General features: G+C 42.7%; 1 protein-coding gene and 1 long non-coding RNA gene across 2 annotated transcripts in view; one reads left to right on the forward strand and one right to left on the reverse strand.

The window, feature by feature from the left end:
- Nucleotides 1-10,965, reverse strand: part of LOC146755688 (cytosolic carboxypeptidase 4-like) — a 43,068-nt gene extending 32,103 nt beyond the window's left edge. Inside the window, exons 1-2 of the mRNA XM_085525324.1 lie at nt 10,893-10,965; nt 6,403-6,534 (exon numbers count right to left, since the gene is read on the reverse strand). The gene's annotated coding sequence lies outside the window, so the exon portion shown is untranslated. The remainder of the gene's footprint in view (nt 1-6,402; nt 6,535-10,892) is intronic.
- A 63-nt stretch (nt 10,966-11,028) lies between these two features.
- LOC146755690 (uncharacterized) lies at nt 11,029-13,560 on the forward strand. Its single transcript, XR_014937948.1, has 2 exons — nt 11,029-11,180; nt 13,406-13,560. It is a non-coding gene; the product is annotated as an uncharacterized LOC146755690 (long non-coding RNA).
- Nucleotides 13,561-13,870: the final 310 nt, after the last annotated feature.

The raw sequence follows: 13,870 nt of genomic DNA on the forward strand, positions 1-13,870 counted from the left end.
CACATATGTGCATATAAACCTTTGTGCTTGCATCCCAGTACATGCCCAAAGACCATCCAGTGAAGAGCTTGTAAAATAAGAACGTTCATTATTTCTTTGATGACAGCTTTCTTAAACTTCTGAATGGAATGGAATCATACAGAAGGAGTTTCTGCTCATTGCTAATGGCATTGACCCTCAAATTTCATTCAGTTTGGGCAGTGAAAGCCAACCAGCTAATTTCACTTTCCAATAACAATCAGTGAAACTGATTGATTCTAAGCAATTCTAGTTCCACTCTGTTGAGCTTTACATCACAGTTCTGTACAGGACTGCTTGGTTTCATCAAAATTGAGAAAATAACATTTAATAGCTGGTCTTCTCTTAAAGGATGACTGACGCAGAAGATAAAATCTTTGGCCTAAACTGTTCTGCAATATCCACTGCAAACATCATAATCATACATACCTCTGTAATAAGAAAGTAAATGTTATTTTCAGCATATCCAATCTATAGCTATGAATGGACCCTACCAGTTCTGTAAGGTACAGACATAAAGATCTATAAGGTCCATTCATCAGCAGAAAAAAACCTTGTGAACAGATAACTGGAACAAAGTGAGAGATTACATTTCAAACCTGAGACCAGCATGAGCCTAACTCTTAAGTCAAGATCTACAGTGTGCTATTAAGAACTACAGCATTCCTTTTCCTGGGAGAATACCGAACAGAGGAATCTTTAAAATTGATTACTTGCTCTGAACTAAACATCCACTGCTTCTGAATTGCCCTCAAAGTACAATTTGCTGCAAAATATTATGATTCCGAGCAACACATCCAGGTTTTCCTGGAGCTGGGTTAAAAATAAAGCACAGTCACCCAAACAATTATAATCCTGAACACAATCATGAGATCCAGCTAAACTGCGTGTGAAGGTTCAGATAGTTTTCATTCTGTCCTTATCTGAAACAGCACACAGATTTTTGTAAATATATGCTATGAAGTACCATAATCAGATCTCTAATCCAGTTTAGTTTTTAAAACAATTGAAATTATATGCATAATCAGTCTTCTATATTTGATTAAATAAAAACGCTGGCAGGTAACAGTAATGTCTCTGTAGTCAGGACTCATTTAGAAGCATTATCAAATCTGAATTTAATATTCCTTTCATTTTACCAGCTTTCACTGGATTTCACACTAATAGTTCTTTCCCCTCTGCTTTTCTCATTAATTATCTTTCAATTGTATTTCTGGGAGGGTGAAAACGCATCTTTTCAAAGGATTCTTTTATGACAACACATTACTTTAACCATGCTCCCTGTCTCTCATACAGCTGGATTTAGCATGCACAAAAACGGGGGTGCTGCCCATGTCCATAAACCTCCGTTCCCATTTGGTCAGAATGGAATTAGGATTCTTTACTGAGGTCCCTTCAGAGATTACTGTCAAAGGGGCCTGGAATGGTGATGTATTAGGCGGCACGAACTCACGGGATGTAACGCGATAGGCCTCCCCGTGCTCGGTAATGTATATGTATGAGGCTGAAATTGGAGCCCTATATAAGGGTCTCACACGGTTCATTAAACGCCATTTTACAGCTCACCATATTGGTGTGATCAGCGTGTAACTTGGTCATGGGGCCGTCAGATGCACATTCTCAATGATGGACGTAGTTCTTTAGGTTACCTTACACAAGGCAACAATTGGTGCCCCGTGTGAGGATGTCCTGAGAGTGAGTGTGCGACGGCTAACCGCGAGACGGACGCGAATCCTACGGTTAGATCCCGTGGAAGCGCCAGAGGGGCGATATATTGACTGCAGCTACTGATTATCCTGCGGTAAGACCGTGGAAGACCGTGGGACTTTGGGCCCGGGTATATATACAAAGGGTGCGAGGACGTACGGTGTCGAGCACCAGAAAAAACATGGATTCCGTCACAAAGGTACTATTACGGGTTTGTAAAACCCACTGCGGTAGGAATGCTCCTTCTATGAAGGAGATTGTTGCCGTTATTACTTTTTTGCAGGAAGCGGAGCTTTCACCCTCCCCTTGTAATTTGCTCGATTCGGAGCGGTGGGAATCTTTCACCGCTGCCCTGCTCCTAAGAGCAACAAACGATTATAAGGCGGAGGAGTTAAAAACCTGGGTTTTGGTCCTGGGTGCGCTTAAAGCGGCTAAGGAGGAGAAAAAGATCCAGGCAGTCGCGAATGGGGTTTTTGGGGTGGGTTCCGGGACGTCTGGGGTCCCGGAGGGTGCGGAGGAACCGCTCCCTTGCGGCGACTCCGTACCCAAGATGGCGCCGACCACGCCGGCCGTTTTCACAATGGCCATGGCGGCGCCCGAAACAACTCCGGAAGGGATGGCGGAAGTTACCTCATCTGGGGAGGCGCCGCCATATTATCCCCGCCTATACCCCTGTTTGCAGAGCTTTCGTTCACCTGAGGGGGGTGGGTCCTGTCCGAGGGAGGGAGAGTCATGGGGGGAGGCGCGCCGTGGAGGCGTTAAGCCACCCCTAGACCCGCCCCCGGAGGAGGGACCTCATTCCCCGAAAGGGGAGGAACGAAAGGTACTGCCTGCCCCTACCCCTTTGGTTTCGCCTCCCGAGGAGGGGGAGGAGAAAGGGGAGGAACAAAAGGTACTGTCTGCCTTCACCCCGTCGGTTTCGTCTCCCGCGAAGGGGGAGGAGAAAGGGGAGGAACGGAAGGAATTGCCTGTCCCCACCCAGTCGGTCGTGGTTCCCCGGAGGAGGGGGGAGAAGTGGGAGGAGCGAGAGATATCGCGTAAGCCCACTGATTGGACTGACATTTGCGATACAATGCGAGAGGTGGGGCTCAAGGAGCGGGACTGGGCGGTGTTCCCAATTGTAGTCAAACAGGAGGGACCGGTTTGGGTACCTTTGGAAGCAAAAGCAGTTGCTCGGTTTATAGAGGCGATTGACAAAAAGGGATTGAGATCCCCGATGACAATGAGTGCCTTTGAGGCTCTCGTAGCCCCAGGTCCCCTACTCCCATATGATATTGAAAGCCTTATGAGAGTAGCCCTCGAACCAGTACAGTTTACTGTGTGGAAGGAGGAGTGGATAATACAACTCAAAGCTGTTTTAGCACAGGCTGCGCGCGATCCACAGCATCCAGCAAATGGGAAGGAGGGAGATCCAAAAACTGATTTAATGAGGCTTTCAGGTTCATCTGCGGATTTGGCTGGATCTGCAGAGAGGCAGCTTAGGGACCTCCGCCCAGGAGAGCTGCTTGCCACCACGGGGGCAGCTACCTCTGCTTTTATACACTTTATAAGAAAAGCAGAGCCTGTAGCCCCATGGTCAGAGATTATGCAGGGTCCCTCAGAGTCATTCTCTGAGTTTGCCAATCGATTGATATGGGCAGTAGAAGGATCGGAACTGCCTAAGGAAGCGCTGACTTCTGTTATAAAGGATTGCCTGAAGCAAAAGGCTCATAAAAGTGACTCTTCAGAAAAAGGAAAAAGAACAGATAAAGAACTGCTGCTAGTACCAACGAGAAGGACATCTGTTGTATCACTTGCTGTGTGTCTTTGTGTAATTGCATTCATTACCGGGGGAGAGGGTACTCACTTAACATCACAACCAGAAAATATTTGGGTTACATGGTCTAATCGAACTGGGCAGAAAGATTTCTGCCTTAGCCTGCAGTCAGCCACATCACCGTTTAGAACATGCCTTATAGGTGTACCCAGGTGGGACCCAAAGGAGTTTAACGGATATGTGCATAAGAACAACTGCAAGAGAGATGCAGTGGACAAAGTTTTCTTTATGAAAGCATTTGAGTCTAAATTCACTGACTGGGCCAGAATGTCTGCATGTTTTATTAGATCCTTGAACACCTCCTTGCCCTGGGATCCACCAGAGTTGCAGCTTCTTGGATCCCAATCGGTTGGTAACGTAACATGGAATAAGAACTCTCAAAAGTGGGAACGCCCGGTTAGATGTTTGTATTTTTCGGGTTTTAGGACACCGGGTCAACTGTCCAATCGCAGGGTATGGGAAGGCCTACTCGGGAATGGGGCACCATTCTCGGGAACAACTGGGTCGGAACCCTTTACTTTACTTAACCCCATTCAATTTGACATATATAGCTTGTCAGGGGCATATTGTGGTTTCTCAGCTGAAAGGGTGGAGGGATTCTCCCATCCCTGCTCCGGGGATGGCTCCAAGAATGGATTTGCAGACCAATGCATAAAGCAGGGTGGGAGGTGGCTCTCTTACAATCAGAAGTATGTGGTACGTCATCCTAACGGGTCCACCTATAATCTCTCATGCTACTGGGGCCCTGACGATCTGGCATGTTCTGGTTGTTGTTCTCGAAAAGAACCTTTAGCTGGGGAAGGAATAAACTGCAATGGTACAGCCAAGGCCCTTCCTAAGGACATATTTTTGATATGTGGGGATAGAGCTTGGCAAGGGATACCAAAGAATCCAGTTGGGGGGCCGTGTTATTTGGGAAAGCTGACATTGTTGGCTCCCAATCACACTGCAATGATAAGTGTTATGAAAAAGATCGATCGAGCTCGACGCCAGAAAAGGTCAATAAAAACATTGGACCAGGATTGTAGTGATGAGGTTCAGCTGTGGGGTCCCACAGCTAGAATCTTTGCATCCGTCTTAGCTCCGGGAGTAGCTTCAGCCCAGGCCCTAAGAGAAACTGAGAGATTGGCATGCTGGTCCGTGAAGCAAGCTAATGTCACCACAGCAGTCCTGTCGGAACTCCTGATGGACGTTAACAACATCAGACACGCTGTTCTTCAAAATAGAGCTGCAATTGACTTTCTGCTGCTTGCTCAAGGGCACGGGTGCAAGGACTTTGAAGGGATGTGTTGTTTCAATCTGAGCGACCACAGCGATTCGATACATAGGAAGTTGGAATGGATGCAAGAACACACGAAGAAGATCGCAATAGATGATGCATTCGGAAGCTGGTTGGAGGGACTGTTTGGTAATCTGGGCCCATGGCTTAAGCAGTTTCTCAAAGTATTAATCATAGGTATTTTATTCTTTTTAGCTTTAATGATTTGCTTACCTTGTTTGTTTCAGTGTGTCCAGGGTTGTTTACAGCGTATGATAGAAAGAATGTTTAACGAAAAAATGGAGTACCAACGGGTATATGATAAACTTTGAGAAGAAGGAACTGTATAAACCCAAGATGCCTTGGATATAATCATTAGAAAACTACTGATGTTATTAGATATTGCACTACCTACCTCTGTAGCTTGTCTACCTCACTTTTTAGATAACTTATTAAGTTTAAATTATAGAGACTAACATTTTTATATTAGGATTAGCGTTCGGGATGTAACGGGGCATACTTTATCGAGCATGGAGAGGGGGAAATGATGTATTAGGCGGCACGAACTCACGGGATGTAACGCGATAGGCCTCCCCGTGCTCGGTAATGTATATGTATGAGGCTGAAATTGGAGCCCTATATAAGGGTCTCACACGGTTCATTAAACGCCATTTTACAGCTCACCATATTGGTGTGATCAGCGTGTAACTTGGTCATGGGGCCGTCAGATGCACATTCTCAATGATGGACGTAGTTCTTTAGGTTACCTTACACAAGGCAACAGAATGGTGATTAAAAGGAGAAATCCTGAAGTTGGGTTTTCCAATGTCAATGCTACGCATGTCATCTGAGGCCAAGTATTAGGAAGTAACAATGCCTCTTTCTCCCACGAATCAAGGGCTACAGCAAAGGCTGTTCAAAAATCACAATTTTCTTGAGGTATTTTGCTCATGTTTTTGGGAAGTAAATACATGGAGAGCAGGATCGTCCCCAATTACTCATGGGAGGAAGGAGAGAAACTTCCCATATTTTGCAATCACAAAGCCTTTCATCTAGGCCACTGCAGATTCTTGGACACCCTTGGAGGCTTGCTCTTGGTTTCTTCATTGCAGATTCAAGACAGGCACCAGATGCTGAAAGCAGCATTTGAATTCTGTTTGTGTAACAGTGAACTATCCTCAGCCTTTTCAAGCCCACTGATTTCAAATACAACAAGCGATGTTCTGACTGTAAGCACCCTTCCTGCTTTTCCTTGTGAAACAAGTGTTTCCACGGGGACTTCTCGTGAGTTGAGGGTGAGAGAAGCACATGTATACTTGGAACTTATAAAACACAAAAATACAACATTTCTATTAGTCAGCGGCAGTGACAACAAAACAGCATCTTAATGAAATGAATTAGAGATCCACCTATTGACAATATTCTCGCAGATATCTGGTGCATGAAGATAGTAGGAATCATTTAAACTTTTCTGGATCTCTACTCCTCTGCTGCAAGACAAGTTTGCACCTACCAACAGAACTTGTGATCTGACCTCATCTTAAAGAGGGATGTAGGTGCACATATATGCCAACAACTGTAGAAAGGAACAAAGCAGACCTACCCTGTAGCCAACATCTTCTGTGATAACTGCTGTGTCGACCACGCAACCTGCTTGCCACAAGGTCTCTTTGATACTGCAACCATAGAGGAACACATTCTTTTTCTGGGAGTGTCCATGGTAGTCACAGAACACCTAGGGAGGAAAGAAAGGCAAAATCTGTAATACTGAAGTAAGCTTTGTGGTTCTTCACAACAGACACTATAAATACTAGAGGATTGTATGTGAGGAATTACACCTTTGTCAGTGCTCTTCAGACAAACTCAGAGCAGAGCTCTGGGCCAAGCCTATAATCAGTGTCAAACTTTGTTAGTCAGCCGTACCTCGTTTTACCTATTGGAACTGACATGATCTCATGAATCCAGTGTCAACACCGGTGCATTTCTGTCCACAGCAGAAATAAACATGACATCTGTGCAAGATTCCATGCCAACCGAGGAACCTGAGAGTTCATGGTAACTTATGATACAACGGAGCAATTTGTTGGGCTCCTCTGACTTCTCAACTCTAGCATTAGCCTCAGGAGATTTTAAAACTGCACCTTTTGCCAGCAATTAATCACCTTGGCTTCTTTAAACACAAAAACTGTGCTACACAATGTTTAGGAAAATGTAATTGTGCAGTTGTGTAAAAATGTATTGTATGTGGTCAGATACTTACATGAATTCCTGGACATAAAGCACGGGACATTATCTTTGTCAGACAAATAATCTGATTCCACACAACGTAATGTATCTATTTAATCCATCTCTCATGTCAGCTATCATATAAACTAGGTACAAGGTACATTCCAGGTTTTAATGGAAGTTTTGATTGCCTTCATAGGCACATATCAACTTTGATAAAAATGAAAATCACGATTTAATGACCCAAGAGGAAAATATTGACCCAAGTGTTAAATAATAATCAATCTCATTGCCCTCCGGAATATGAAGTCAATATAGACACTGCTGTTACATATATTCTCCATGTCTTTATCAGAAACATTCAGAAATCCAGCAGTGAAAAGACAAGGATTTCTAAAGAGAAGAAATTGGTTTGTTTTAAGGCAATATTCATTGCCGATTAGAAAGGAACATCGTGATATCATTTAAATAGTTTTCTGAGGCATCTATCAGAGACAAAGGGACAGGTGTCATAAGGTAGGGAAGCACTGTGGATCAATTAAAAAGATGAGGAAGAAAGATACATATTCTTATATAAACATAGACAGGAGGAGAGAAACAGATGGAATAGATCAACTTCTTCCACCAACTGTTAAGGCAAGTTTTACCCTAGTATGCTTGTTTAGTAGTTATACAGTAACTCAGTTTAGCTGCAGCCAGTCAGGAAGTTTAATTACCTAAGGAACTGAGCATTTAAATTCCTCCAGCTGCTCTGACAAGCTGCACGTTGATTGGAGATGCTAAGACACTCACACGCAGATTCATCCCACAAGTCCTAGTTAACAGGACTGCTATAGCCACAGAACATCCTGAGTTGGACAGGACCTGTAAAAGGATCACCCAGTCCAACACATGGGGCTTATGCAGTCCTACACTTCAAGCAACTGCCTGAAAAACAGGGAATTATCCCATAAAGCCCCCTTCTAAACAGCTGCATTTATTGGTTCTTTTAATGACAGGCATTTTTCCAGTTAGCGTTCCATCTATGCTTCCAGCAATACAGTCATAGATTAGTTTAACCACAGGTACCAACTAGAATTTACTCCTATGAATATCAAAGAAGGTTTTATAGCTGTGGTTCTATTTTGAGGCAGAGATCCCAGCTCAACCAGGTATCAATTACCTGCCAATTTACAGAATTACTAACATGCAAGATGCATATATTATTACCTAAAAGATTACTTATCAGAAACCACACAGGGATGATCAGCTGCTCAGATAGCTGTGCTGCCTGATAAGCAGGAGGTCCATAATTCTGCATCTCAAGAGTGAATCCTTAAGTGACAAGTCTGGAACAAGCCTTCCATATTAGTAAAGCATTGTAAAAGCCAGGCTCTGTAACACCACTATTTCATGCCATGGGATGAATCCATGACTGCCACCCACCTCCACAGCAGAGAAGTCAACACTACTGGAAATGTTTCCATTCCATTTGTGTATCATATATACCTACATTTTAATTAATTTTACTGAGCACTGCAGTTATTCTCAATGTTTATGACAAATCGTTTTGTTTTTGTTTTTACAATGCATTCTTCTGCTCTATTTTTATTCTACAGAGTAGCTCAAGCCTCACCACTCAGCCAAGACAAAACTGTATTTTATAGTTGCAGCACCCAATGAAGAACTTTCCTTGGGTTAAGCCTGGGCAACCACAAGGTAAACTTGAGACCTACCCACCCCTTTTTTCTCTCTATCCTTCTTGTACAGCTGTGACACCAACACACAGTCAAATTCCAAGTCTGGTGTTCACTGGGGTATGACTCAAGACACACATGCAAATTTTTATCTATTTAAAGTAATGTGCCAGCACTGAGCACCACAAAGGTAAGGACTGCTTTCAAACTCAAAAACAATCCCCCTCATGACTCACAGAATCAGGAAGCTTTTAAAACAAAGGAAAAGCAAGACAGAAAATGGATGCAAATACTCTTTTTTTTCCTTAGTAGCTTCGTGAGAGGACCCAATCTCAGACTGCTGAGGTAGACACGTTTAGGATGCTTTGCTCACAAAAAGCTATGTACTTGCAGTCAGATTCTGTTTCCAACCTTGATAGAATATCTCAAAAAGCAAACACCGCTTTGTGTCTCCTGGTCCCTAACAGCATCTTCCTGTCCCCTCCAAAAGTAACTTGCTCTTTGCTGCAGCTTGATCCCTCTGTAAGAGCTACACTTTTCCTGTTGCATCCTGCAAGTGCACTGTCAACTGTAATTCACAAACTGCACATTTCCTCACCACGAATGCTCAAGGGGAAAAAGCAACATCTCTTTCCCCTTCAGTCCTAGCTGCTCCCAAGCTTAGCTCTCTGATACTCCCGCTGCTCTCAGTTGAAAAGAAACCACCCTCAGTGGAGAGTTGCAATACTACAGCGTATCCAGCCCCTTCTTTTACTAGGGTTTCCAAAACCAACAAGAGAAGCAAAAATAAATAAACAAATAAAGCACTTAGATGGCTGTTTTCTATGGCTGAAGTTACCAATTAAAATGGGTTTGGTTTGAAAGGCCGCTAACTTTAAAGTTATTTCCTTTTCACTTTCAAGAAGCTTTCCTTTCCTTTGAAGAAACTGCTTGCGCATCCCCAAGATAAATTAAACTAATTCACTCCACAGAAATCATTTGGCTATCAGTGAAATTGCCTTCATGGCATCTTGGCAGTGAGTGCAGGGCAGAAGAAATCCAGCTTCTTCTGGAGTTGGGAAAAGACATTTGCGAGCATGTATAAACCAAAATCAATGTACTCTTCAAAGGCAAAGAAAAAATCAGTTTACCACGTCTGACATACTGCCTGTGAGTGAGAGACATGATACGATCAATAGTCTTACTTCACTCAGCAAGATGAAAACTTCCACTGGGCGCATGTTCAACTTCATGCATCTGGATGTGACAGGGATGGTTATGATAAATTTAAATTAAAAAGGCCCAATACGATTAGCACAATAAAACAAAACTGATCAGATGTAGCTCAAAACCCAAAGTAAATGTAGGTGGAATAAACTCTCAGATACAAGCTGAACTTCCAGTAGATTCCTTGGAGTGCAGAGCTCGATGTCAGGGCTGTCATTTAGGCCAAAAATAGCATATTTCCACAAATATTCACTTAAAGAAACTCACAGACATTTTCACCTTGTCTGAGGATTTTCTCATCAAGACCAGAGTGAACAGTGCATCTTAGGACATTTCCTGCCTAACTGGGGCTATAAGAAGCCAACTCGCTGTTCCATCCACTTCCATTCTGTTCATCAACATTTGAAACCATCAGTGTTTTTTTTTTATCCTGAGGTCTCAGAACTATTCATTCTGTTGGGCATCAAGACCGAACAGATGGGGACAGATCCCAGACATATGCCAGTAGTATCACCCCTCATGAACTTCCGGTAGTTCCCCCAAAAAGTCATTTTCTTCTCACTGAAGCAGCAGAAAAGTTCAACCATTTTGAAAGCTAACTTGTGTTTCTCTGATTGCACAGATTGCTCCAGTTTGGGCTTTTGCATGATCCATTCAGACTATGTCTTCACAGAATTTCTCCTGTCATTGCCAGAAAGATAACAATAACTTACTAACAATATCTAGTTTAGCTGAAGTACTTTGAGGATACTAAGGAGCTGTAAGGAATTTGTATTCACTCTGCAGGTGCACGAAGACTCTGAAGTTTGGAGTTGGTTAGAAGATTCAGTAGATAACCCAAGACTTTCAAAAACACCCCACAATGATGAAAGTATAGCGGTATAGTATGCTTTCCACATCTCTAACCATAAAACAGGGCTGTTGACACAACTGCAATAATCCATCTGCGTGCAATAACCCATAGAAGATACAGGGAGTTACTCACCACAGGGGCCCGGTTGATGCTGCGCAGATAATACAGAAGACCTTTGGTGTGGTAAATTGTTGGATGGAGCTGATAACTGGGAGTCAGCCACTGCCTGTTCAGATCATCTCCACTCAAGGAACAACGGTGGCTGAAATCACAAAGCAACACATCACAAACAAAAGTTGATTCCAAAGAGTTCCTGATTCTGGCAAGACCTGGCACAAAGATGGGGAATGCCAATTAAAACACAGATCAAAGACTTTTAACACTGGGTTGGAATGAATCAACAGTCGGTACATTTCAGAGGTGTGTACCACCATGCAGATTTTATCATCCCCTTTCCTTCCAGAATTCAGACAGTTACAGCCCTGAAAATAAATGCAGATTTTCCTTTACTTAAGTACATACACAATCAGGACCACTTACAAACAAAATTACCTTCGGAAACGCTCTAAATTCTGCGCTATCTACAAAACTCACCCAGCTTACGTGCACAGCAAAGGCTTCTCAAAACCTCCACAGCAAATAAGTACATCCAACTCCTACTCATTCTAATTGAAGACAGGTGCTTGAATCTCTTCGACCAGCCTGAAATATGTATGCACTTAAATGAGATGAGCTGGATATCTCATTTAAGCTCCTCCGCTCATGAGAAATGTAGCTATCTGAAGCACATCAAGAAGATCTTGATGCATGCTACATCATTATGTGGAACAATTACCTAGATTCACTGCAAAGACTGGATAAAAAGCTAAATAAGGATCCTAGATTTGCACTGAGAAAGTGTTTTCATTAGTTGGATTGAAAATATTCTGCTCCTGACTCAGTGATCAGTGAAAAAATCTGCAGGATATTTGATTGTAAGGAGCAGCACATCATTGTACAATTTTGCAGAATCTGACTAATTTCCCTCATTAGTGATTGTGTGCACTGCAGAGCCTAATTATTGTAAGTACTGGACAAATTTCTAGCTACAGAGTTACATCCAGCTTTGCTGTTCCAGCCTCCTAGTCACAGAATAAGTACAGATGTATTCCTGGGGACACAATCTGGCGGTCTGAAGATAGAATCTCGCATTGCAACTGGGGTGCATTGCATCCAGCGTTATCAGTGAGCCTTGCAAATAATGCTTGCAGAAAAAAGGTCTTAAGGCTGGAATACTTCAAAAAATACTAGATACAATGGAGAACTGGTTAAGAAAGGAAAACAAAGAAACAATAAAATCCACTAAAAATGTCATACGTTTCTAATGGAGAAAAACAAGGTCTCTGATGCCATCTTGGGGTTTCTGGCAACATCACAAGACTCATTCTGACTTTACTCTAGTTTCAGTGTTACCTGAATTCCCTTTTTTCCTCATAACCCACAGCTGCTACATTGCTCATTCTGAAAGCTGAAAAATATTGCCAGTAACAAAAGCATGAGAAGTCACTGAATGCTTCTACCAAATATTCTATGTAAAAACATGACCGTTTCTGTTATGTTTCTTAATAGCCCTTCAGGCAAAGTTACCTGCAGGCTCACCTTTCCTGACCTGCAAGAGAACAGATGCTCAGCTGAGATTTACAAGTGTATTTCTGCCAAGAACTTGTGTGCATACACAGTTTCCTTCCAGCAGGCGTAACTCCATTCTAAAAGTCACTAAACAAAAAGCCAGTTTGTAAATATATATATAAATTATTTTTCTTTCTGAACACAAGAAGAAATTAGATGTTCTCTTAGAAAAGGAGGCAAGAAAAACTAATCGATCCTGTTGCATTGCAGTGTTTCTCATTGCAGCATTAGATTCTGCTATGGACTGTGGTCTGGAATGTAGGGCTGGTTCACAAGCACATCTTGTACACAGCATGCTGACATGTTCATAGGTCACAGTACCCTCACTCTTCAGTCTTTACTCTGCCCATGTTGCAATTTACCAATTCCATCATTCTGATACAAAAGGAGGTTCTTCCTAGAGGAGACTCTATGACAGTTCAATTGCCCCATGACATTCACAGGCTAATTTATAATGGAAGGAAGGTAAAATCTCACCAAGAAGGCAAGAACTGGGAGGCAGAGTTCAGTTTTGTCCTCCAGTGATTAGTATCTTCGCTCATTCGAATGACCTTTAGATATTAGCCCTCTGCCTGGCAGCCTGTAGCCATAGCTCTGAAGGAGATGCAGAACTTTAATTAAATTATGAGACACTGATTTTTCCAACCTCGCTCACTCCCTCTGACCATACTGTTATAGGCTGTTTATTTTTGGAGAGCTGTTCCCTTGCTCCTTTCCTCCTTCTCTTCCTCTCCTAATAGCGATGACATTCGCAGATAATGGTTTTGTCCGTTATGCTCTGCATCCAAGGGTGAAGGTAAAATATTAAGCTGATCTCAAGTGCTGATAGCAAATAAAGAGACTGGAAAGCTGAGACTGGCTTTCTACATTTGGCAAGATTTAATGAAATTCACTTCTCAAACCAAAGGCATTTCTCACAACGTAGTTCCAAGCTACTGTATTTGCTTTAAGTGCTTTATGTCTTCTCTCCTTTGCAGCATTAGTGAGACTACGTGACAGCCTGGATGGGACTCCCAGCAGCTCAAACCAAGTGATGAAAATGTTTGCCACAAGGAATTCCAATAGAGTAAAGGAAACCCCACCTCTACCTCTAAACAGATTACCCGTAATTAAATTGTATTTCTCTTGCTCACAAGTCTGATGCTTTGGATTGAACTTCTGTTATAGCTCTACCTCCTTTTCTACCTTTAAACAGTTCTTTGACGGGGGTCAGCATGTGGGACAGCTGTTAGCTGCCTCCTGGGGTACTGCTTGACTACCAGAGCACAGAAAAAAGGAAACTATTTGCTCCTTTGTTCTACATAAGAACTGAAGTGGCTCCATTAAACGTTCGGCCACAACCTTTGAGATACACGATCCATTAGTGCTACTGTAGAAAGGATCAGTTCCACAATTTGAAGTAGTTTGTGCAAATATCACACATCTCTCCCACCAATCAAGAC

The sequence above is a fragment of the Coturnix japonica genome, chromosome 31 (genome assembly GCF_054131305.1).
Source record: "Coturnix japonica strain WE chromosome 31, WE-NBRP24, whole genome shotgun sequence".
In the NCBI taxonomy this organism is placed as follows: Eukaryota; Metazoa; Chordata; class Aves; order Galliformes; family Phasianidae; genus Coturnix; species Coturnix japonica.